General features: G+C 40.9%; 1 protein-coding gene across 1 annotated transcript in view; it reads right to left on the bottom strand.

Annotated features, from left to right (window-relative positions):
- The window catches only part of GRID2 (glutamate ionotropic receptor delta type subunit 2), a 1,102,380-nt gene that overhangs the window by 251,982 nt on the left and 825,741 nt on the right, over window positions 1–24,657 (bottom strand). The gene's annotated exons all lie outside the window — the stretch shown is intronic.

Genomic DNA, 24,657 nt, shown 5'->3' with positions numbered 1-24,657 from the left:
GGTGGACCTGCCGCAGGCATGCCTGCGGCAGCTCCGCCAGAGCCGCGAGACCCACGCGCGGGGCGGTGAAATGTCCCGGTGCCTAGGGCGCCAGAAACCCTAGCGCCGGTCCTGCTCATTGTGATCGTGATTTGTGTTCCTAATGATAAAGTAAAGGCATATATGCAGTATATTCATCACTTTTTTGGTATACAAATTTATTCATGGAATAATTTCCATTAATAACTCTTATTATGTGGCTTATTTATAAGCAGTGCATTATCAATATTCAAAAACCTATATTGGTTAATTTGGTTGAACACATAACTAAGACAGTATTTTCACATCTCATGATTGAGCAATCAGTTTTTCATCATTAATATTCATGTTTATGAAATCAACTCCTATATCAGTTGTACAATCCAAGAAAATCCAGTCCATTCACTTCATAATGCAAGAAAAGTCAGTCAAGTTGCTGCACCACAGCATGTGATGGTCCTGTTCTCACCTATCATCCTCCTCCTGAGTTTGCTGTAAGTGAGAAACCCTTGCACACTCCACAAGGATTGAAGAAGTCACATGGCAAGCAGGTACAAAAAGTATTAAATCCAGAACGTTTATAAAAATATCTTGTCTGGATTTGTTTTCTTAAAAGATATATTAATATTCTAAACCATAAATATATTTAACGATATCCTTATTCAATAGCTAATACAACTCAAAATTATTCTGTTTCAGTGGATACAAGAATTCTGTCAACAGTTCTTAGCTTTTACCATTTAAGTGCTGTTTCCCTAAACACAAGGCTTAAATAATTTCATAGGACCTAAAACTCAATGGCATTGTCCATATCTGAACAATCACCACTTTGCCCTGGGTGTCACACTTCTCTCCCTACACACTTTGGTTACTCTGTTCCAGCTATATTTCAACTTTATGCTCAGACCAATCCCACCATTAACAAATGCAAGAAAATGGAGGCTGCTTACAAGATATCCAACTGTTCCATGGGCAGTCTCTGCCTTTGAAAGAGAAAAGTGAAATTCCACACTACAGGATGGAGAAAAGATTGATTCCTAAAGTGGAGCATGCACCCTCTAATGGACACTCTCCTCCATCCAACCAACCCTCCTTCCCTTTAAGGTCCAGATCCTGCAATGAGTTCCATGTGAATAGACCCCTGTGTTAGCGCAGCTCTCAGAATCAGAACCTAAGTCATAGTGCTTGCAGATAGGTATTATAAGATGAACTGGTAGCACGGTCTATTACTTTGATTGTAAACTCTTTGGGGCAGCTACTGTCTTTTTGTTCTGTGTTTGCACAGCACCTATCACAGTGGGGTTCTGGTCCAAGACCAAGATTCTAGGCACTATGATAATACAAATAATAAATAATAATAATTGCCTGATGCTTCCCATTATAAGAACCTGTTTTCAGTTGCTTATTACTTTGCCAGACTTTAATCATATGGTCTAAAATTTTCGATGCTGAGTGTCTCCCTTAGGTTGAGTTAAAGATTGTTTCATTATATATATGCACAAGGGTAACAAAATAAGACTACATAGGCAGCGTTAATTCTGGCATTTCCTAACTTTTGAGTACTTGACTTTGCAATCTTCATAATGTTCTTTTAACACATTTTTTAAGTGTAACAACAACTGGAATTCCAGCAACAGCTAAAGTTAAGATTGTCAAACTGCTCCCCATCTCCATTCTAAATGCCCTTTTTCAGGTCTCTTCTCTGCCTGAGGTTGGATATCTTTCTTTTGTTTTTTAAAAAAGATGCTGTAACAATATTTCAGCTTTTTTGAACATTCAGATTGTGAAAAAAACACTCCACTTTTATCACTGTAAAAAAAAAAAAAGTATTGTGAACTCTTAATACTTCTAGCACATTAGGAGTTTGGGACATAAAGCTGAAATTCCACAGAAAAATAAATAGTGTCTCAGTGCTGTGAAAATTGTTGTTGGTGGATTTTTTTGTAAGATCTTTTAAATACAGTTCATGCCATTTCCTCTCTACAGTGTCCTCAGGTTCAGCTAACAGATCACACTGGTAAAGTTTGTATACATTTTAATGCCTGCTTTGCTACATTTTTACAGCAAGGGAAAGAATGAATAAAATCACAGGTCAAAACAATGGAGTTATGTGTTTTAGATTTTAGTATTTATATTACTGACAACCGCAGAGGTTGTTTTGAGTCTACACAACAATATAGGTATTTATGGGTACTTTCCAGCACATAAATCCTATCACTATGAAATTCCAATCCTTATATTCCAAGTTGGCTTTATAAGACTGCTTCTGATTGATTAGAAGAATGACAGCTGCCAACTAATTTTGGCAGGGGTATTAATATTTATCATGTTTATCTTGCATGAACCTTTTTTTGGTCAAGCATCCCACTGAGAGCCAACAACATGTAACATGTTCTGTAATAAAAGTAATTTTTATTTCTTCTTTTGTATGGCATATAGTACAGTTACTGTCTCAAAACCCACTGTGAGGCATATTGTCCTTTTGAACGGAATAAGCTTATCTTATCTCATGTAGGTTTGACTCAGTGATCTGTAAAATCTGAGGGTATCAGGTTTGCTGTTGTATTGTACAATTGCCTCTTGCATTTTGAAATCAAATTTGGATGTAAAGCTTAATCTGAATTAAGACAGTATTTTTATACTGAAATTTAGAAGATTAAAAAAATAGGTCAACAAAAGCTTGTTATGAGTTCAGGCATTCAAGAAATAGTGTAATATGGACATAATACATAATAAATTTATGGAAGCAATATTTATACAAATAGCTATCTTGTTCACTCAAAGCCCACTGAAGTCTATGAGAGTCTTTCCATGACTTCAATAGGTTTTGGGTTAAGACATTTGGTCTGTCAGATCTCCATGGTCACCACCATTTTGTTTTACCATTTTCTAAAATCCTTAACAGAGCTGCTGAATGATTCATGGTGAATAAATTACCTGACAAAGTTAACTGATCCCAATTTCAGTGAATGCGTTTATTATTTTTAAGTATTCACTCAGTAGTTGGGATGAACAATTTTCAGCCCATGGGTTGTTGGCAAACAGCGCACTTCCACAACTTCATAATTTGTGGCATGCGATGTGTCATCACAGTCACCGGATTGTTTCAACTCTTTGACTAGATGACTGAAAGACAACAACTAAGTGGGCAACATTCTGTGCTGCACCCATAAGAGAGATAGTGGAGAACTTGCAGCCCAGTAGGAAAGCGGGCTTTGCACTGCTCCAGTTCTAGGCTTTTCCAAGACCCCTGGCATGACACAGATAGCCAAGGGGGCGGTCTAACATATGGCAGCCTCTCTCTGGATTCCTATAGGCCATAGCACTGGTTGGAATCAAACACACATTTGTGAGCACTTATTTTTGTGGTATTCCATACTTCTAATCCTTAGGTTTCTAGCTCCCTTAGGATTCCCAGACAAAAAATGTTATTAACTGGAGTTAATGTAGGGAGACCATCAATAACCAAAGGGGAAAAAATATGTAAGAAACCACCGTAGTGCAATGAGTTGGGGAGAATTAGTGGGAGTGGGAAAAGAATATGTGGATATAATGTCCTAATGCTTTTGTAATGCAGCTTCGAAATCTGACTGGTGATTAAAACACAGGACTGGGAGTCCTAAAATCTAGCTTTTAATGCTAGCTCTGCCACAGACTTGCTTGTTACCTCATGCAAAACACTTATAGGAACTTGTCTATGGCTCTATTTCACCATCTGTGAAATAGGGAATAATACAAAAATTAAATTTAAAGCACTTCAGTATCTCTGGATGGAAGGTACTACAGAACAACAAAGTTTTATTGTGAGGGTGAAATTTTCTGCATCTGCAGAATATCTGATAATTCAGTCTGTATGTGAATAGACTAAAGAGGAGTTAGGGAGAAAAAATACATTCTGACCCAGGCAATTTCTTCACAGCTGTTCTTGAAACCTATGTTTTGCAATAACATCTGAGCTCCTTCCTGCACCAGTTGCATAGGGTTTGAGACTAATGGATCCAAGTAAATGCAGAGTTGTACAACTTCCCTGTCCCACTGTAGGGCCTTGATCCAGCGAAGCACTTAAGTACGTACCCATCTTTGAGCAAGTGAGTCATTTCAACAAAATCAATTGGACCACTCATTTGAGCTGCCCAGAAAATGGACATTCCTTCCTGGACTGAAATGTTAAAAATTCAAATATTTTCACTGGAAGGGACTGTTGTATTAATTTAGATGGAAGAAATGGACTAAAGGTGTCACATAACCCATTCACTGTCTGACATGAACAAGTGTTTCATAGGGTTTCGTATTCAGAGGCTTCAGTCTGCTTAGTATTATGCAAACACACCATTAAAAATCCTTTTAACCTTTAATTAAAGATTAATAAATAAGGAAAAACTTTTAAAGCATTTGAAATATCAAGTATCGAATAAGTCTTTAATTTTAGCCACTTCCCTTCTTCCTTAGCTATCAAGAGTTTTAGAAGGAACCCCTCCCCCCTTGTTTGACAGTCCCCTAGATGGTATCAATGATGGAAATCACAGCCTTTTGGGGAAAAGAGAAGTTAGTTGAGAAGGGCTGGAGCTCCTGTTGCTGTTACTATTAAGTCTCATCCCATGTCATCCAGGTGATTTTGAGGATTTAGCTGGAGCTGGTGGTGTCATGTGGGTCCCTGTCTCTGGCCTGGGCTGGCGAGGATACCAATCAGGGTTAGGATGAAGGTCCAGGGGATGGCAGCCATGCTGGGTGAAGCTTGCTACAGTAGCCAGATTTTTCCCCCCAAAGTCTCTTTCTTTAAGGACATGTAAAGGGAACTTTGGGTTTATTTTGTCCACCAATTAGGCCTGGCTGCTGACACACCAATTTTGGTGCACTGATTTCTGGTTCTACACTTCTCTTGTTTCCCAAGCTCAAGGCCACCCAGAGGATTCAGCAGCGGCGGGAGGCCCCCACTTTGGTGCTAATTCACCAGTGGAGGGTCCTTCCAATCCGGGACCCGCCGCCGAAGTGCTCCGAATACCCTTGGTGGGACCCCCCGCCAGCCGCTGAATTACTGCCGAAGCGGGACCCGACGCCAAAGTGCCGGGTCTTCGGCGGTAATTCGGCAGCGGGGGGGGTGGTCCTTCTGCCCTGGGGACCCTCCGCCGCCAAAGACCCGGAGCAGAAGAAGCTCCAGGGGCCCGGGCCCTGTGAGAGTTTTCCCGAGGCCCCCAGAGCAAGTGAAGGACCCTGCTCCAGGGGCCCTGAAAAACTCTTGTGGGGGCCCCTACAGGGCCCGGGGCCTGGGGTGGCTCTAGGCATTTTGCTGCCCCAAGCATGGCAGGCAGGCCGCAGAAAGGAAGGCACGCCTGCAGGAGGTCTGCCGCAGCCGCAGAACCAGCGGACCCTCTGCAGGCAAGCTGCCGAAGGCAGCCTGCCTGCCGCCCTTGCAGCGCTGGCAGAGCACCCACCGCGGTTTGCTGCCCCAGCACGTGCTTGGTATGCTGGGGCCTGGAGCGGCTCCTACCTGGGGCAAATTGCCCCACTTGCCCCCACCTCTGGGTGGCCCTGCCCAAGCATCCTCTTAATATAGTCTGAGTTAAAACAGTTTGGACTAATTCAATCAGTCTTTCTTTTGTACCTTTCCCCACCCACATTTGTCGTTATAAATTATTGTGGGACATTTTATGAACTTTCACTTACTTATCACAGTTAAACTCCCAACTGGGGTAAATTTGTAGACCCAATCACCACAACAGTATTTCAAGGAAAGTTCAATTTTGGAAGAACCAAAACAAATGTTTTTGGCTTCCCAACTGCCTGCCTGGAAGAATGAGAAGTCTTCCAGCTCAGCTTCCAGAGAGGCAGAAAATTGGGGCAATCAGCCTCTCCCGCAGTCCCAGGATTACAGGCAGGGAACCAGGACAGTCAGCCTCCCTGCTTCCTAGATGTGGGGTGTAGACAGTGTGTCCTGACTTTCTGCATCTCTGGCCCTGGAGCTGGGGTGTTGGAAGCAGGGAGGCTGAGTGTCTGCTTCTCTGGCACCAGAGTTGTGGGGGATGCTGGGAGCCACAGAGGCAAACCTCTTGGAAAGCTTACTGCACTAAGATGAAACTGACACAATCCTTCCAAACAGGCAGCCAAGAAGACATCATTTCCATTTTCCCAACAGAAAATCTAAAGTTTTTGGCAAAATTCTTTCACACAATTTCCTTTTTCCAGTTGTCATAGGAAAATCATTTAGACAAAACGATTTCAACTAGCTCTACCCCTCATGCACTTAAATTTAGTTAGAGGCTTAGGAACTTTGCTGTATAAGTACTATTGGGGCCTTCCGTAATTCAGGTTGCCATCTAGATGGTTTTGAACCTGTCGGGTGAATTTTTGCGCTGCCTTACTAGTTATCAGTTAAAAGATGTAACATGCCAAGTTTTTTGCTGTGCATGCAATGATCTTGTAACTATCAGCCACGCACATAATGTCTGGGAGAGAAGCCAGCACATGTCCCATTTTGTGTGCCAGGCCCTCACCTCAGAGTCATCAAATTTAAAGTCAGAAGGGTTCACTACATAAGCAAGTCTGACCTCTTGTAAATCACAGGCCACCGCCATCACCCAGCACATGCACACTAAACCCAGCAGCCAAAATTAGACCAATTACAGCCCACAGGAGACTAGACTATTGTACCACAGGCAGTGAATAGGAAGACCCGAAGTGCACCAGTGCCCAAGGACCCCACAATGGCAGGGAAATGATTAAGTGACAGGTACACAAATGATCGTGGGAAGTGACCCACACTCATACACTGCAGAGAAAGGCGAAAACTCCCCAAGGTCACTGCTAATCTGACTGGGGAAAATTCTTTCCTGACCCCACATATGATGATGAGGTACATCCTCAGCATGTGAGCAAGAACCAGTGAGCCAAACACCTGAGAGAGAAAATGCTTGGTGCCAACTCAGAGCCCTGGCCCACCCTGTCCAGTATCTCATCTCCAACTGTGGTCATTCCTGATACTTCAGAGGAAGGAAATAAAAAACCTAGAAGACATAGGTGTGTGTGGGAAAATCCCTTCATGACCTTATAGGTGGCCAATTGAAACTGTGAGGCAACCCTGAAGTAAACCGGAACATAAAACACAAACTGTTGAGCCTTGTCTCCTATCCTCACAATCTACACTGTCATACAATCACACTCATAAATTTGTCCAGCTCTCTATTAAAATGAATTAAGTTGTTTGCCCCCACAACTCCTACTGTGAGAATGTTCCAGAACCTCATCCCTATGATGGTTAAAACTTTCTTCTAATTTCCAGCCTGAATGTGTGTCATAAATAGATAGCTAAGGGTTAATGTTTCTTTTACCTGAAAAGGGAACCAAACACCTGACCAGAGGACCAATCAGGAAACCGGATTGTTCAAAGCAGGGGAGGGAACCTCTGGAGGTTTTTGGCTTTGTCCTTGTCTCTTGTTTCTTTCGGCCTATGAGAGAACAGCTTTTCTTCTATCTCCAAGCTTCTTTCACCCTGCCGTTACCAAGTTGTGAGTACAAAGAAAGCAATAGGTTGTATATGTCGTTTGTATTTACATGTGCGTACTTTGGCTCTGGACTGTTATAAATTGGCTCAGCTGTTTGAATCAGCACTGTTTATTCCTATGTTCTTATAAGTAATAGCTTTGTTATATCTCTTAATCAAGTTGATATTCTATGTAATTCTTTCTTTTATAACAAAGTTTTCTTTTAAGGCTTGTTTGGAGTTTTCTCTCTGGTCAATTAAGGGCAAAGGAGGGATTCTCTTGTGTTAGATCTACGAGGGTAGCTCAGCAGCACCAACGGAGTTTGGTGGGAGGGGGAAAGAGAGTAGGCCATCATCTGTTTCCTTGTATTGGGGTTTGTCCTTTGTGGAATTAAGGCGAGCCATGCTCTGGTATTGTGATGTACGAGATTGCATCAGCTCTCTCAGGTTAACCCAGAGAGGAAAGTCTGGGTGGGAGAGGGAGGGGGAAGGGAAGTGGAGGATTTCCCTTGCCGGTAGACTCACAGCTTCTGGGTCTTGGGGGTCCCCCCAGGGAAAGGATTGGGGAAACCCTGGAGAGTTGATCAGGTACTCCGAATCCTGATTGGTGGCAGCGAGATCAGATCCAAGCTGGTAATAAGCTTGGGGGAGTTTCATGCTAAGCCCCCAGATTTTGGACGCTAAGGTCCAGATTTGGGACAGAGGCTTATTACAATGTGTTCATGGCCAGTTTATATCCATTTGCTCTTGTGTCAATATTGACCTTCAGTTTAAATAGTTCTTCACCCACCCTATTTAACCCCCCTCATGTTTTTAGAGAGAGCAAATTATATCCACTCTCATCCTTCTGTTCAAGAGACTAAACAAGCCAAGTTCTTCCAATCTCCTCTCGTAAAATAGGCCCTCCATTTCTCTGATCATCCTAGTAGCTCTTCTCTGCACCCGTTTCAGTTTAAATTAATATTCCTTGAAGACACGTGACCAGAATTGTACACAGTATTCTAAATGAGGTCTTACCAGTGGCCTTGTACAATGGCATTGATGCTCCATTTCTGTTGAAAATGCCTCACATGATACATCCCAGGATCACATTTGCCTTTTTCATAGCCATATCGTATTGGTGACTTATAGTCATCCCGTGATCAACCCACACACCCAGGTCTCTCTCCATCTCTATCATTTCCAAATGATGAGCCCTCTGGTATAGCAGAAATTCTTATTACTAGACCCTAGAGTGTATGACTTTGTACCATCAGATTCATCCCATTCTGTCACTTCAGTTATCAAAGCCATCCAGATTTTCCTGTAGACTACTGCAGTCCTCGTCTGTTTTGACAATTCCTCACAACTTTGTATAAGCAGCAAATTTCATTAGCATACTCCTACTGTTTGTGGCAAGGTCATTAATAAAAATATTGAATAAGTTTGGTCCCAAGACTGCTCTTTGAATTACTTCACTAGTAACCTCTCTCCAGCCTGATAATTTACCTTTCAGCACATCTCATTACATTCTCCCATTTAGCCAGCTCCTTGTCCAGCTTACAGTGCTTTTACTGATCCCCATCTTTCCTAATTTAACTGATAATTTCCCCTCTGATTCAGTGTCAAATGCTTTGCTGAAGTCCAAGTACATTTGATCTACTAAACTTCCCTTATGTAAAAAATTAGCTTTTTCTCAAAGAAGGAAATCAGGTTGGTCTGTCATGAACTACCTTTGATAAATCCACATTGCACTATATTCTCCTTTACCACTTACCTCCATGAATTTAACTATTCTTTCCTTCGCAGTTTGTTCTAAAGCAGGGATGGACAAACTTTTTGGCCTGAGGGTTACATCGGGTTTCCAAAATTGTATGGACAGCCAGTAATGGGAGGCTGTGTCTCTCCAAACAGCCAGGCATGGCCTGGTCCTCGCCTCCTATCCGACCCCCCTGCTTTTTGACCCCTGACAGCTCGCCTGGGACTCCTGCCCCATCCATCCCCCTGTTCCCTGTCCCCTGACAGCCCCCCTGGCACTCCTACCCATCAACCCCCCCTCCATTCCCTGTTGTCCCCACCGCCCCGGGACTTCTACCCCATCCACCACCCCCTGCTCTGCATCCCCTGACCACCCCCAGACCCTTGACCCAGATTGTCCCCAGCCGCCCCATCCAACCCCGCCTCTCATTCCTGACTGCAACCCTGGGACCCCTTCCCCATCCAACCCCCCTGTTCCCTGCCCTCTGACTGCCTGCAACCTGGGTTCCCCATCCAACCCCCGAACTCCCCGACCCTCCATCCAGCCCCCCCGGTCCCTATCCTCTTACTGCACAGCACAGAGCACCGGTGGCTGGTGGCACTAAGCCATGCTGCGCAGAGCACCAGGTCATGCTGCAGCTCTGCAACTGCGCTGCCCAGAGTGTTGCGCCAGCAGCACAGCGCACTGAGGCTGCAGAGGAGGGGGAACAGCAGAGGAGGGGCCAGGGGCTAGCCTCCTGGACCAGGAGCTCAGGGGCTGGGCAGGAGGATCCCGCGGAACAGATGAGGCCCACAGGCTGTAGTTTGCCCACCTCTGTTCTAAAGCCTTGCATAATACTGAGGTCTGACACACCGGCCTGTAATTGCCCATATCACTATTTTTTCCTTTCTGAAATATAGGGACGACATTAGCTTTTCTCCAGTCATACGGGACTATTCCTAAATAGACAGATTTATTAGAAATCCTTGCTATCAGACTAGCAATCTCATGTTCCAGTTCTTTCAGCATTCTGGGATGGAAGTTATCCAGTCCCCCAGATTACATTTTTCTTCCACCTCAGATGTGTTAATTTACACTTCTAGACACTCATTTACATCGATCATACTGTCTTCATGCACACATATGTTCCATATTAGCATCCTTATTGAAAACCAAAGCTAAGTATTCATTTAAATTTTGGGCCATAGATATCTTTAACCTCCTTCCTATCTACACTGCATAGCAACCCAACCTCTTCCATCCTTATTCTCTTTTTAGTTATATAACTAAAAAAACGCTTTTATTATTTATTTTAATTCTGTTGGTAAGAGCTAATTCAGATTGATTTCTAGAACTTCTCACTTTATTTCTTCTATTTTCTAAGCTCCATAATGTAGCTGTCTTTGCTGACTAACCCCTTCTTCCATTCCTTATAGGCTCTCTGCCTATACCTAATAACCTTTTTGAGGTGGTTATTCATCCAGCTGGATTGGGAATCTTTCCCTACAAGTTTTCTGATACTGCAGCGGGTCTCTGAGTGTTAGAGTCTGAGAAGCAGGACAGACCCAGGGCTTGCTAGCAGGAAAGGTTAAGGAACAGGGATGGGGAGACAGGGACTCCTGAGAGGGGACAGCAGGGGAGCTCCCTCATGGGAGCAGGGAACACCCAAGGCTTACCAGCTGGATCAGCATTAGGACCCTTTTTGCTGGTGTGGCCTGTGGCTTTTTTTTCTGAATCTCACAGGTGGCAAGCAGTATCATTTATAACCTAAACAGGACTGATGGGGAGGCTCCTTTCCACAGCACAGAGGATTCTGCAGCTGTTTTATGTATATTCTCACTGTGTAACTCCTGAGTAGTGCAGAGACTTGAATTGAACCTCCATATCTCACCAAAATAAATAGTATTAGGCATCATACTAAATAACAGCAGAAAAGAGCAAGAGAGAAAAATAAAGACAGAAAGAAAATGGACACTGTGCTGGTAAATATTTGTTAGAGTCAATAATCTCAAGGAAAAATTTATTTCTTTTCTTAATCTTCATTATCTCTTTTCATCACAGTTTGCCTTTTTATAGGCTATTTTAAACCTTAAAAGCCAGGTTATCAACAAATGGCACATTAAAGAGGTTCTACTGCCTTTCCACTTTGCTTTCTCTTTGAAACCCCAGGAAAATAACAAGCCTATTAATGTATGTAGTTAAGGGTAAAATGCTGATATCTATAATGATAAGAAAGGTCTTTCCTCAATCTAGAGTCATGTTTAAATCTACATACTTAACAGGAATGTATGCTTTGCAGTCTTTTTGGTACAAGGTTAATTAAGGAAATCCATGTAAATTAAGAATGGTTAAAGTTAGTGAAGTTCTGAAACTCAACACAATGAAAGCTTCATTCCTTCTTTCTTAGGATTGTCTATAATCAGGACTGGCTCCAAGTCCCAGCGCGCCAAGCCCGTGCTTCGGGCGACATGCCGCGGGGGGAGCTCTGCCGGTTGCTGGGAGCGCAGGAGGCGGCTCCAGTGGACTTCCCGCAGGCATCCTTGCAGAGGGTCCGCTGGTCCCGCAGCTCTGGTGGAGCATCCGCAGGCACACCTGCAGGAGGTCCAACGGAGCCACAGGACCAGCAGACCCTCCACAGCCACATCTGCCGGTGGTCCACCGGAGCCGCGGGACCGGCGACCAGTAGAGCGTCCTCCGCGGCGTGCTGCTTTGCTTGGGGTGGTGAAATGGCTAGAGCCAGCCCTGTCTATAATCACTCCGGCTGACCTTCCTGACCAGCCAAACACTATTCAGTAGGAATACACATGTAATAAGACGACCCACATAATTGAAAAGATATGTACTCTTCTTACTTTTTTCTCAGGACTGCACAATATATCTCTCTGATTTGCAGAGATATTGAGCACAATTCCTGTTGACTTCAATGGAAACTGTAGTGCAACCATGAAAACATCCCTTAAATATCTCTGGGCTTTATCCAGGCCCCACTAAAATCAATAGAAAGACTCCCATTGACTTCAATGGCCTGTGAACCAGTCTCCTTGCGTAAATGAGGGAAATCAGCCTAGTAGCTCTTCTCTGTAACCTGTTCCAGTTTAAATGAATACTCCTACCTCGGAACATTTCTAAAGTGCATTAATATTTGTTAGGAATTCAAACCATGGGGTGATGGGTGTCATAGAAGTATCTTGATAGATAATCCTATATACAATAAACACCTTTTTGTTTCCCACAGAAATTGGCTGCTGGAATACTGATCTCCTTTTCTCTTTGTGCAAATTTTCTGCCCCAAAACTGGCCTGAAGTTCTATCAACATAGGTCCTGTATAAAAAATTAATATAGTGCTGCTTTCCTAACTTGACTTTCCATAATTCAGAATGATTGCATTTTGTATAATTTGGAGGTTTTAATATATAGAATGATTTATTAGGCATTGACACTTGCTTGGCACTGTGAGAAACGTAAGGGAAAGACGCTAGAATAATTACTCTTTCAGAAGAAATATGGAGAGAAATAGAAAACTGGTGACTAGCATAGATGGAATTCTTTTCACACTATCTATTAATCGGCTGCAACGATAGCAGATTCTTACTACCCCCCAGTTTGTACACAGGGAATTTGAAACTGAATTCCCACAGATGTAAATAAGTATTGTACATCTAATTTTCTTTGTACCATATCATGAACTCGATGCTGCAAACGTGACTAAATTAAGTGCTTGCTAGTTTAAGTAGCCCTACATATTTAACTATTGATAAATAAACAGCAATTTATGGTATTAAAACTCCTCTCATTACAAATATATTATACAAAAATATTTTTGGAAGGGTAGTAGTAATTCAAACTGAAATTCTGAGAAAACTATTGCCATGACAATAATTAACAAAAGTAATATGAGGATGAGCTAAGCCTCTGATTAGCTAAGCATAGGTCTCTGTGCTGTAACAGCTGATATCTGTTGTATTTGTGGTTTATATTATACCTTGTAAATCACCTTGGAGCCAATGAGATTTCCTAAGATTTTTATTAGTAGCTCTAACCTGGCAGGAAACCAGACAGCTTTCTTTGCAAGATTATGATCCATCATTGCATGTAATATCCCAGATGATATCTTTTTCAAGGAATAATGATAAAATATTAAATATTTCATCTACATAATGAATTTCCTGGAAGAATTGTGCGTGATCTTCAAATGTGATTAATCACATCTTGTTGATTAATTGTAATTTATAACCTCAGAAATCTTTGCACTTTTTAGACAGTGCCTCTCTTATAATGTACTGAACATCAATTTATCACCCCTTCCCCCCTACAACAAGATATATTGATCGGTACAAATGTAGGACCCAGTCCTGCATATGACTCAGCACAACACAACTATTCAGGTTACAATTATGACATCAAAAGTGAAAAGGAAGTGAAACCTGAGTAACTGGTGATTTGACTTATTTGAAAAGAGAAGTTTTTTTTAATTGAGAAGGGAAGTGAATGTTTAAGGTCGTTTTTTCTTTAACACCTAACTAACTACTGGAGCAAGAACATCTTTGTTTTTAAAATTCAAGCCTCCCACAGCTTCAATTATAGTCTAAAAGAGCTCCTAAATCACATTTTTGAGATTTCCACCACTAAGACTTTCAGCAAAACCAGGAAACCCCACACTTGACATCCCTGGTATTTCTACAGTAGGGTGACCAGATGTCCCAATTTTATAGGGACAGTCCTGATTTTTGGAGCTTTTTCTTACATAGGCACCTATTACCTCCTACCCCGTCATGATTTTTCACACTTGCTGTCTGGTCACCCTATTCTACAGTAAAAAGAATTCAGGAAAGAAAGCTGCCTCCCTCCACTCCAAACTTTCAGGCCTTCTTTATACACCATAAAGCAGCACAAAAATGCACAAACCCAATTTTTTCTCCTTTGACTACCATCTTTCAAAATTAGAACCCAAGCCTTGAAGATGACCTAGAATTTAACAGAAAACCTATAAAAGACATGCAGTACTGCAGTGACGAGTGTGTGTCAGTTGGTCTTACCTAGAAAATGGATGCTGCATGCTGAACCAACTAGACCTTCTGGGTGACTTTCGCAATCAGCTCAAGCACAATGCAGTATTCAAACAGACAACTGATAATGAGAACATCTGCAGAAACTTATTTCCATATTGGCTTGGTCTGGGGCCCATCTGGTTAAATGCAGAACTTAAAACAGGAAAGGTTTATTTTGAATAGTACAAGTGGAAAGGGTGGGGAAAGCAATACATAGTCTTGGAGATCCACTTCAAGACGGCAAATTAAAACTATTCCAGAAGCTCCTGACTGAGTTTGGCTCAACAGATTTAAAGAGATCTGCCATTAGGAGGCTGTTTGAGAGAAGCACTGAAATGCTCACAATGCATTAACCATGGGATCCTCTACATACATCTGTCTAAATTTGTTCACTCACCCTTCAACATTTAGAAAATGCTCAATATACAGAAACCATCAAATATTGGCTTGACTGGTTTGGGAACATATTCGATGGGGAAACAATTAACCAGAGCGTAATAACATTTGTAGACATATTCAGAAGACATCCATAAATATAATATTAAATATGAGGTAATATACAAAATGGTACAAAGGGCAAGGTGGACTCCAGTAACAATTTTTTATATTAAATACTACAATTCTGAGTCCTTTTAGAATGATGTGGCTATGACAGGAGTATTTCATTATTTGAATAACATAACAAAAGCAACTTTCAAACCAGTTATGCCTGGTGATACAAACAGACTGAAAAGTTTGGGTAAACTAAAGAAAGAAAGAGGTGGCTCTGAGAACAATTTTAGCTGCATCAACATATTTTCTCAAAATACAGAAAAGTGTAACACCCTAAATATAATAGTAGTAATGTTCCCTTGGAAATGCAGAAATATGGGAAAGTTTCTTACTCTTAGATAAATGGGAATCAGAAATAGGGAGAATCTGGCAACCCATTACTAACGTGTGTGTAGACCAGACACTCCCTTTATCTTAAGATTTGTAAAATGCAACTCAGATCCAGTCTCTCTCTCTCAACAGCTTTCGGATGTTGTGTAGTTTTCTAACGTAGGTGCATTTTCCTAATGGGGAAGAACATTTTTTTTAAGACTGTTTTTCTCCTCTATTTGTCTATGTTTGACTAGATCTTTCTCGTCCTGTCTTTGTCTTTTCTCTTACTAGAGATTGCTCTTATTAAGTAGCTGTTTTATATATACACACACACATACATATACACACTGTGGCAAACCCAGGAAAAATGGCTACACAGGGAGGGGAGTAATTAGTCCCAGGGAGGTTAAAAGCCTCTCCCTATCCACTGAGGAGAGAGCGCCATGGGGAAATAAGGTTCAGCTGGAACAGGGGTTACCATGGAACTAATTGGGTTCATCTGGCCCCAACTGCTGGAGATCTTTTTAAACCCTCCCTGGCATGGAGGTGAGGGGGTGGGGGAAGAGTGAGAGAAATTGCCAGCAAGTTAGGTGCAGCAAGGCTCTGAACTCTTCCAGCAACGAAGACTGCACTCTGTCCCCAGAATGGAAGAAAACCAGCACAAGGGACTTACTGAGGTGAGGATCAGCCAGACCCTGTGCGACCTGGAAGGATTTTGCTTTGCCGAAGTCTGTGTCTCCAAGGTTAAAAAGGACTGAGCCTGCTGAGGAGAAGCAGGTACTTTGCCACAACACACACACACACAATTTTTTGTTTTATTATCTGAATTGCAGTAGTGCCCAGATGCCCTAATCAGGATGACAATTTATATTACAGTAGTGAGTAGAAGATCCAGTGAGGATCTGACCTTATTTGTCATAATAGGACCTCAATGATATGTCTCAGCTCCTATTCGTTTACAAGGAACAATGGTCATTGATGAATTGTCATAGTTCAGCATCTGTTGGCAATATCTTTTTAAAATGGCGTTGGTTGTAGCTAGGAAATACACATACCTTATTTAAGGGTTATGTTTCTAATAAAGTTATTCAATGAGGTCTTAAATTTAAAAAAATATTAAAAGATTAGGACTGCCACCTCATTACACCTGGGCCAACAAATAGCTACGACATTCACTCACTACTGACTTGGACTAGAATCAAATCAATGATGCAGAAAGGGAAAATTCTCTATCTCCATTATCAATTCTCTGAGCCAACACAATGATTTTAACATGTTCACATCAAGGAAAAACACGTAATTTTATTATGCTGTGAGTGCCAACTTCTTGGCAGAACCTCAGGAAAAACAATGACAATATTAAAATGGATATTCAGGTTGTCAGGAAAAGTGGAAATACTTCAACTGCCCACCATTTAAAACAAAAATCCCCTGAAACAGAAAGGCCCAGAGTGTTGCCAAATGTGACTGCTGGTGTCCTATAATGTAACTTGTGGATGACCTCTCTCTGCAATTGCAGGGTTAAGACAAGGCTGATGAGCTCAATGCAGGCTTTTTATTGAAGTGAACTGAGACAAGAATTAAATTTCATTCATCTATGAAGGAAGACAACAATATGTGCAAATATTATTGGCTATGGGGCAAATCCAACACTGGTGCAAATTGCCAAGGGAGGATCTGAGGATCTGTACCCAAGAGTATCTGTTTTACTTTGAAAAAAGACAAGACATTTTACATGCAAGTAAGGAAGGTTTAGTTTGCGGCAAGCTAGGATGTGAATCTATCCCACGCTAGCCTGACATGCACTAACTGTCCGTGCTGACACACATTAATGGTTCATTAATGCACTTTAATCCTCTCACACAGTTCATGCACATCAGCAGGGTGGACATGGACAGTTAAAGCACAGCAGGATAGTGGGGTGGGGGGGAAGGGGTAGAGAGATAGATTCAAACTCCAGCTTGCCATGAACTAAATAGTCACGTACATGTGCCAAAGCTTTCCGGCTTTGTTTACTTTACCAATACAGCTGTTGATTTCACAAAGTCTGAGGACCTCTGCTCTAGAATAATAATAGGACTTATTCTCGCAAATCTTTAATCATGGAAATAGTCTCATTTATTTCAGTGGGATTATATGTAAGGATGTGCAGGACGAGGCTTTCAGTGAGTCTGCACTCCACAATTTCTTTAGTAAATGTCCTTTGCAAACCAAGTTTCCTGTCAATCGTAATGAAGAAAGCAACATTAAAAGTAAAGAAGTGAATACTAGCAAATCAATTAAAAATTCACTTTACAGGACATTAAAAGTATCTCAAAACATCATGAAGGGACACAATGTTATTGCGTTGTGAGGTGTGTCATAAGACAATGACACTGTATACATGGATAATGTTTAAAAATGGCATGCTTGCATTCTAGTTTCAGACAGAATACTGGGCAGATGGGTGATGTGGTTCAACCCCCTTAGTGACCAGGGGTATGAGAACTATTGAAAGAACATAGGACTCAGATCATAGGAGAGAGGGTTGCGCAATACCAGTCTATCACTATTAGTTTTAATTCTCTTCTGATCCACAACATATAACTTTTTGGCGTATTTTGATTATGATAATTTATGCTGTGAAACTCGACTGGAAACATATCCTCAATTTTTTGTTAAATCAATTCTTCTCTTCTATGAGTATTTAAAAATTAAGAGAAGATCCAAGTTTACATCATAATTCATGCATAACGTATCTGCTATTCCTTTACATTTTAAGATTGTGCCTTTTACTAGAAGGATTCATAAAACAAAGGTCGTCATAAAACATCTTTGAAAAACACAACCCTCAAAGAGTACCGTGGTTACTGGGTAAATATTTTATCTACACTTTGACTTTTGGGGGGCTCATTGCTTTGCTTTAAAAGCACACCCAACCTTGCTGTACACCACTTCTCTCTCTATGACCATCAGTCCATCAGTCTATTTCTCTCCCTACATCCTCTCCCGTTTCATTCACTGGTACGCCATTATTAGGGTGACCATACTTTCCAAAGGGAAAATGGGGTGCTGCGCAGTGCTTGCCCAGCCCCCCCGAAGTTTGCCCAAGCTTCCTCCCCTCCCCCACGGGGCTGGCCCCAGCTGCTCAACCGAGGCGTCCACTCCCCCAGATAGTTACCAGTCATTCAAATCATGCTGGCCTCTACTCGAGGTGATCACTGGTCGCTCGAAACCTGCCAGCCCCTCACTCAAAGCTGTCACTGGAATTCTGCTGCACCCTTCCCCCCCTGCATTGAGGCTGTCGCTGGTTGATGGAACTCTGTCTTACCTCCATGCACTGGAACCCTTGTTCCCCCACCTCCAGCCCAACCTCCCCTCTGCGCGAGGTTGGCATCTCCACTTACCTCCCGCACATTTCTCCACACTGCACCTTTGACAAAAGTGGGCATTTGTTCCATTTTCTCTTGCCAATTTGATCAGATGGCAAGAGCAAATGGGACAAATTCCCTCTTTTGCCAAAAAGTCAGGACAGCTGGGACAGGGCTTAAAGAAGGGACTGTCCCAGCCAAAACAGGACATATGGTCACCTTACCTATTATACAACTCACACCCTTTCACAAAATTAACAAATTAAAATCTTGACTCTATTGAAGCTGTTGGGAGTTTTGCCATTGATTTCAATGTGGCCAGGATTTCAACCCCGTACTTCAGTGGAAATCAGCTAGTCACTATTCTCTATTCTGACTACTTTCTTGTATACTACATCTCTTCCCTCCCTCCTTTTGTCTGCCTTGTCTATTTGGATTGTAAACTCTCTAGAGCAGAGACTGTTTATGTACGTCTTCAGTGCCTATCACAATGGACACTGATTCTGATTGGGGCACTGCTGGAATAAATAAAATAAAAAATAATACTTGTACTTTGGCACTCATTATGACCCTGAATTCCTATTCAGGAAAATCCTTAAGTATTTACTTATTTATGCTCCAGTCTCATTGAAATTAATGGTACTTATGCAAGGACTGAAAATTAAGTACATGGTTAAAGGCTTTCTCGAATGAGGATGGCTAAGGAACATGTCCAAAAGTGCTTTCCTAATTTGAAGTCTATATGACATATCTTGCAAAATATCATGAAAGAAATAATATTAATCGCAAATTCAGAGCCAGCTTGCACAATCAAAATTAAATATAAAGCAGTGTATTACAGTGAAATATACCACTGTGGAATGCATTATCCTGACAAACACAATGAAAGCATCCAGACTCATCTTTCTGGATAAATTCCTTCCAGTCTACCTAATTTCACCAAGTATGTGCAGACTACATGATCACATCTAGTGCTGGACTCTGAGATAGGCATAGCATAAGAAATAAAAAGCAAAAAAGAGAAAACCAAGACATGTTTCAATCAAAATTAAAGAGCCTATGTACAACTGGAAGCTGAATACAGAAAGTAGCATTCTGCTATAAGTAACATTCTGACAAAACATAGAACTACGTATTAAACAATTTCTTCAAAAATTATCTTCTTCAGAGACTTTCCATTCTTTATGGCTCAAATTCAGGAAAGCATTCTGTTCTTTTTCAGCACTCAGGCATGTGGAAATCCTATTGAAGTCAATGGGACTTAAGCATACGTCTTCAGTGCTTTCTTGTATAGAGATGGATGTAACCACGTGCTTAAATATCTTCCTGAATCTTGGCTTGTACTAGTCTACTGTCAAGGTGGTGTTAGTTTGCTCAACTTCAGTATCTGTACCTGAAGTTATATGTTCCATATACAGCATAACATCTTTAGATGTAGTAAAAGTGTAAGTACCTCATCCAATATCAATTTTTCAACTTCACTAGGAACAAAACAGTATTAACAAAGCCCAAAAGCACAAAGGCATTTTTACATCAATAAAAGTTCTGTGTCTTTTCACCAGAAGAGGTGAGTTATCAGGGGAAAATCCCAGAAAAAAATCTTTGTACTTAATTTCTCCAGTTTGTTGCACAGCTCAAAAAGCAATTTCTTTCATATACTAAGATGCAGGGAAATAGAACTGTGAATAGAGGTTTCTGACCCATGTTTTTTTTCTTGATTGGAAGTGGGATAATAGCATCAAACTAAAGAGAGGATAGAAGTATCTGTGGATATAAAACTTGCAATAGCCGTATCTGTGTGGAAGTATTGCAGCTGGTACCAGAAAGGTCCTGGATATTCGACAGGATGACTATTTCTCCTTCTTAATTTAATGTCTGTTACACCATTTTTTGCTTTGAGGATTTGATTTTCCTCATTTGGGAAAATAATTGCAACCCGTGAATTCCAGTTCTGAGAGTTTCTCTCTCATACATGCAAGTCACGAGCCCCACACTTGAGATGTTATCTTTTTGCAGTTGCACTTTCAAGTTGAAAATTTTCAAATCTACGGGGTTTTTATTTTTGCTATCATGTCAGAATATATTTTATTAGCCAAGCTACCACAACTTTCACTGGGAAAAAAGAACTACATATTATGCCCCAAAAACACAACATTCACTGCCTTCTTTCTGAGAGATAATTTCACAGAGCTCAAGAAAAAGGTGCCCTGATGCTCCAGTTTTAGCACAAACTGATTGCAAAATAAAAATGTGAACTCATCATAAATTCATGGAGAGACATTACAGAAACATTTGCAGACAGGGGTCCAAACTATATATTATAAATTCTGTATCTTCTCAAAGAAGATTTTCCAGCCAATAGAGAATATCTGAAATGTATAGTACCTGACCCACATTGACAGATTATCAAGTAATCTAGTTGTCCTGGTATCTGAAAATGATGGATCAGTAATACAGAAGAAATCACCTGAAATCACCATAGAGAACAACTGATCACCATCCTTTTTATAAAGAGCCCTTAAAATATTTGAAGACGGTTTATCAGGTCCCCTCTCAGTCTTCTTTTCCCAAGATAGATCCACTTTTGTAACCTTTCATCATAGGTCAGATTTTCTGAAAATTTGTGTGTGTATGTTGCTCCTTTCTGGACTCCCTCTCTAATTTGTCCATATTTTTCCTAAAGCGTGGCACCCAAAATTGGACACAGTACTCCACCTGAGGCCTCATCAGCGCCAAGTGGAGCAGGACAATTACGCCTGTGTCGTGCCTACAATACTCCTGTTAATACACCCCAGACTGACATTAGCCTTCTTTGCAATTGCAGCACATTGTTGTCTAGCCAGTTATTCACCATTTTGTAGTTGCACATTTGATTTTTCCTTCCTAAGTGCAGTACTCTGCACTATCTTCACTGAATTTCAACTTGTTGATTTCAAACCATTTCCCTAACATTTCAGGGTCCTTCTCAATTCTAATCCTGTCCTCCAAAGTACTTGAACTCCCGTCCCAGCTTGGTGTTATCCACAAATTTTATAAGCATAGTCTCCATTCCATTATCCAAGTCATTGATGAAAATGTTCAATAGTACCGACCTAAGACAAAGCCTTGTGGGACCCCACTAGATGCATTTCCCAATTCAATAGTGATATTTTTTTTAAAAGTTTTATAAGATCAACATCGGAACCAAAAGTTTTGATTTTTTTCCTAAATGAGAAGTTTTAATTGACCTGAAATATCTTTTTCAGAATATATGTTTTGCAGGAAATTTTTATATTTTTTGTTTTTGTTCTGTTTCAAAACAATTTTTTTTAAATCATGTAAGTTCCTATGAAACAGAAAATTTGGTTCCTACCCAGCTCTAGTTGCCACATTGTGTTTCACGCTATCTTTTCTCCAAGTAGAGTGTTCTGAAATCAGTAGCAAAAGATTCAATTGGATTGTCCACATTGGGCATTATGGTTACAAGGTGAGCTGTGTTTTAGACCTCTTTGTAGTCCCTCTCAAGTGCACTCCTCATGTGGCAGGCTTGGCTTCTTTCTTCTCGCTGAAGGGTGGAATTCTGCAGTCCAAGCCTTCCTGGACTGAATCTCTGGGTTGTCCAAGTCACTGCTTGTTTACCCATCATATAAACTTAAGATGCCCAACTTGCATCTTAAGATGCAAGAAAACTTCTCTTCGAGAACCTGTACCCAGCAGCTGATTAAAATGACTCCAAATAGTTTTACCTAAACATACATATTGTTTAGTCACATAAATGAACATAACAAGGGGAGAAAAAGTTAAAACAACAAAAGACCTGCATGTCTGTCTTACCTAATCTTATCCTTTCCTTGCCAAGTCTGAGAAATTCCACTCAGTCCTGGGTCCCTACTAGGTGGGACAGAGAGCCCTCCATCAGTTTCTCTCTCTCAGTATCTTTCCCTGAGCTTCTGCCAGCTTCTCACCCACATTCCCTCTCTAGGCAGGGGGTTTTAATGGTTTAATGTCCCTTTGATCCTAAGCTCTGGCCTTGAGAAAATAAATTTGTTAACCTGACTGAACCCAAGTAGATAGGTCTCTTAAGTACCTTTGGTATTCTCTCTGCAGTTTTATTTCTAGCTTTTGCTCCCTTACATTCTCCATAAGGCCTCCTTTGATTTAACTCCTTGTATTTAGACAGAATAAGATGAACACAGGTATATGCAATATCCATAAAAATAATACAGATTTCTCTTTCTTGGGCTAGAAGGTGACAAGGAATGATCTATTATGCAAATCTCATGCTGTGTTTTATAGGTTCACTGTTTGGCACATGTAAAATCTATTAATATTAATTAGAGTCAGATATTCAAAATAAATCCTTGATGAGGAGAACAAGAGTGAGCAAGAGATAAGTTTGTAATCATAATTATTTGCCAATGCTCTATCTGGAGCTGCTTTTGGAAATGGAATTTTAGAATTGGAGAGGTTGGAAGACATGCATCAAGCAGTTCTTGTCCACTTTTAGATTAGAATTTCTGCTCCTAGTAACCAAGGTTTCAGAAATTACCTCATGAATCAAGGGACCTTGCATGTGCACTATAATGAAGAGCGCTATGCATGGTCTTCTCCATCTGTGGAAAATTCTTTACATCATTTCTTTAATGCCCTTTCACCCAGTAGACCATCTGTTCTTTTCTGCTTCTCCCCTCATTCTGTGCTTCTGGAACATACTGTACTTTCTCTATTGTGTCTTATTCAAAACTTCTATATCCCCTCAGCTTTTCCTGCTCTGATCCCTTAGATGCTTTACTGTCAGTTCTTACCATCACCGTTTGATTCTTCAAGTGTGGAAGACAGTTAAATAATTTTTGTGTAGCATGAATTCCATCTGTCTCATGTAGAATTATTAAATATTGAGCGAAGCTGAATATTCCAGAGACTGTGAAAACTGAGAAAAGTTAATGAATATTTAACCTTCTGAGGACCCAGTGATTACTACTACTTGATGTCAATGACTGATAATTACATTTATTCTAGTTCTTGTTTTCTCAGACAATGTTGTAAAAACTCCCTTGCATTTTACAACAACTCACAGGTACAAGGAACACTATATTTTCACAACACCTTATTTGACTACAGAAGGAGAGATCTCTTGTGGTTTTCCACAAATAAGAATAAGATGCGTGTCCTGCAGGTATATCCTTGCCAACCAGTAACAATGCCCTTCCTTCAATAGTATCTACTGCAGAGTGAGCATGGCAAACTTCTAGTGTGTTGCAGTGTTATTTTTTCCTGGAAGTTGGAGTAGAATTTGTTGATATTATTCAATCATTACTTTAAATATTGTATAAATGTTACTGCTTTAATCAGACTCCCCCAAATAAATTATTTATCATCTTTAGGATTAGAGGAATATGTTCATATAGGGAGGAGGAAGAAAACCAACCATATCCTGCCTCTAGGTCAAAGGTGTTCAAAATTGCATGTGTATTTCTTAAAAATAAAAAATGAATGCATATACCCTCAATGCTTATATTTATATAGCCTTTTTTGACTTGTTGATGCAGAACTTTTAAACAGGCTAAGGAGATGCCTGATAGACACGCATTAAGGCTATTTGCTATTTGTCTCTTTAAAGAAGTTAGGTTTCTAAGAACTTGGGTTATGTACTAGAATTGCCTGCATTAAAAGTTCATTTCTTCAAATAATAGGTATCACAGTTTCAGGGTAACTGCATCTCTGTCCCCTCCCCACATGCTCCATTCCAGGAGTGTCCAGCCAGGTCTCAGGACTCCAGTCATCACCCTTCTCTGGAGTGACTCTTGTCACACTGCCTTCTGACTGTAGATGTTAAGGTTGCATAGCCCCCTGCCATCCATTGAGATATTGCCAGTCAGCTTAACAGCCCGCTCCTGTTCATTGGACTTGGACTGATTCTGCCAACTCACTTGACATTATCAAATGATAAAGACTTCTGGACAATACACTAGTATTGCCTAGTGATCTAGTGAAGGCTCAGCTATTCAAAGGTATTTAGGCACCTAACTCCCATGAAATCAGTGGGAATTAAGCACCTAAATACCTTTGAGAATCTAAGCCATAGAGCTTAAAGGGCTTTTTACTGCACCTCAGCCCTGGTCTATATTATGAGTTTAGGTCGAATTTAGCAGTGTTAGAACGATTTAACCCTGCCCCCATCCACACAACGAAGCCATTTTTGT

The sequence above is a fragment of the Chelonoidis abingdonii genome, chromosome 5 (genome assembly GCF_003597395.2).
Source record: "Chelonoidis abingdonii isolate Lonesome George chromosome 5, CheloAbing_2.0, whole genome shotgun sequence".
NCBI classification, from domain to species: domain Eukaryota; kingdom Metazoa; phylum Chordata; order Testudines; family Testudinidae; genus Chelonoidis; species Chelonoidis abingdonii.
This window is presented reverse-complemented; position numbering and strand designations above follow the sequence as displayed.